Here is a 2,296-nt window from a genome sequence, read left to right as displayed (position 1 = left end):
AGAAATCTATCTCTAAAGGGGGAGCGGTACGACTATTTTAGGTTAGAGGAAGGTTGAAGAGAGAATAGCTAAAATAGCCAGTCGGGTAGGCAAGTGCGGGTGGCTGTGGTCAAAGTGAATATGTCTTGTTTCGGTTAGCGGTTTCGGCTCTCCGGCACCGAAGTAAACTCTTTCTATTGCGGGGCCTATGGAGTTTGGGGATGAGTGCTGACACTTTACTGTGCAACATTCCTGTTTCTTTCATTCCCCTTACTAGATCAAAGAGGGCATATGTGGGGTTTGAAGATGCCTGGACCTTACCACCTTATTCTAATAGCCCGCATCAATGCCTCTGCCCAGAACATAGGAGCCCCCTGGGTTCAAGATCTCATATCAATTTTCAACTGCTGGGAAAGAATTGGGGTGCGGCAGGAAGAAATGGAATTCTCAAGAAAAGTATAAACAGGTCTTCCCCACTGCTGCATAGAATCTGAGCTGGGTGGAATTGAAGTTCGGTTTCGATCAAGACACCCCTGCCTACTTACCTTAAAAAAACGACTAATGATCAACCGATCACAGAGGTCCTTTTCCAGCAACTTCAAATCAGAAAGCCCCGACTCCCATAAAGAATGCTTGCAGATCTTTCTTTTTATTACGATGACGATATGGACCTCATTACTGTCTCATTTTCTTATATTTATATAAGTTCTTTTTTTTGGATTCGACATAACAAGAACAGAATCACGCTCTGTAGGATTTGAACCTACGACATTGGGTTTTGGAGACACACGTTCTACCGAACTGAACTAAGAGCGCTTTCCGGGAGATAAAGCAGTAAAGAAAAGGATGATTTTTGTACCGCATGCATATAGAAAAATGAAACTCTGAATTTTGTCCAATTTGAATCGAGCTCAATTGATCCCTCGTTACTGCCCATAGGAGAAGTAATAGGTAGGGATGACAGGATTTGAACCCCTGCCTTGTTTTCCACATCATAATTTATTCCTCCATCTATATACAACTTTCTTGTCATTTCTTCTTTTTGGTTTCATATAATAAATGATATACATCTGAAACCCAACCTAACGTATAAAGAATGAATATTTATCGGTAATGCTCAGGAAGAAAGAAGGGGTCATCTTTTTGATTTTTATTCCACCCTCATGTACCCTTCTTTGCATTTTTTCTAAAGCCTGTTCAACCTCATATCACCTAGAACAAGTCATGGACTTCTTCAATGAAAGAAAGTCTCATGGAAACGTTTTCAACGAAATAAGAACCATACAAAATAGATTTCTTGATCTTTTTATTTAGGAAAACGGATTTTTTCGCAGTTTTTTCTTTTATCCTAAAGATATGCAGAACGAGTGTATTATGAAATGTTCGTTGTCTAGCTTTGCATACATCGCTACTTAATCGTTTAGTGGTTATCGATGAAATTACTTCACCATAGAGAAAATATTATAGAAGTTTATATATATATATTATTGGTTGCTTTTGTTTATGTCCAATTGGAAAAGTTGATCTTCTAAATTCATATGTTTAGCCTAAAGTACATAACTTGTGTTCCTCCCTAGTTCTTGCAAAGCCACCTAATCAAGCCTCACCTCATTTGTAGTTATAACATGTTCAGCTGAAAGCAAACTCCAAATAAAATTGGTTTACTATTAGTAACACATATACTTTTTTACCTTAGCTCTGACTACACTTATGTAATTTCTCGTATAAGGAATCTGCGGAAGACACAGACACAGAGGAGCGGAAGGAAGGACGGCGCGCGTCCCTGTAGCCGTAGGTCACCACCACCCAGCACCGTCCCCGTCCGTCCGCTGTTCCCGTCGGCAACGGCCGGGATGAAACGGGCGACGCGGACGTGGCTGCAGTACCGCGGGTCGTGGCCTGGGGGCGCGGCCGCGGGACAAGGGCGTGACGGGCACGGGCGGGCGCGCATGATTGGGGCGGCGAGGGGGAAAATATCGAGTGATACGGTCTTTCATATGATACGCTGCTCCACAAATGGGTGGTCCTTTGGATCTGCATCCGAGGGACATGATCAACTCACTGATTTATTTACATATAGCCCCTTGTCTGTCCTAGCAAAATCACAGCAGATCTACACATTTCTCCTCCAGATCCCAATCGTTATCACATTCTCGCCAGCAACTCCTGTCCTGAACACCGCATTCTAGTGGGTCATGGACTCATGGCACACATCCGGCGATCTAGTTTGTATCAAACCAACAAGCGTGGATTAAACAGGCTAAGACCACATGATTAGTACGACACTGCAAGTATCCGTGTAGAATTTTTTTGTGAC

At 42.6% G+C, this 2,296-nt stretch overlaps 1 non-coding gene across 1 annotated transcript; it reads right to left on the bottom strand.

Moving 5' to 3' along the window:
* Positions 1-721: 721 nt before the first annotated feature.
* Positions 722-795, bottom strand: TRNAW-CCA (transfer RNA tryptophan (anticodon CCA)). Its single transcript has one exon. It is a non-coding gene; the product is annotated as a tRNA-Trp (tRNA).
* Positions 796-2,296: the final 1,501 nt, after the last annotated feature.

This window comes from Triticum aestivum, chromosome 7B (genome assembly GCF_018294505.1).
Source record: "Triticum aestivum cultivar Chinese Spring chromosome 7B, IWGSC CS RefSeq v2.1, whole genome shotgun sequence".
NCBI classification, from domain to species: Eukaryota; Viridiplantae; Streptophyta; class Magnoliopsida; order Poales; family Poaceae; genus Triticum; species Triticum aestivum.
This window is presented reverse-complemented; position numbering and strand designations above follow the sequence as displayed.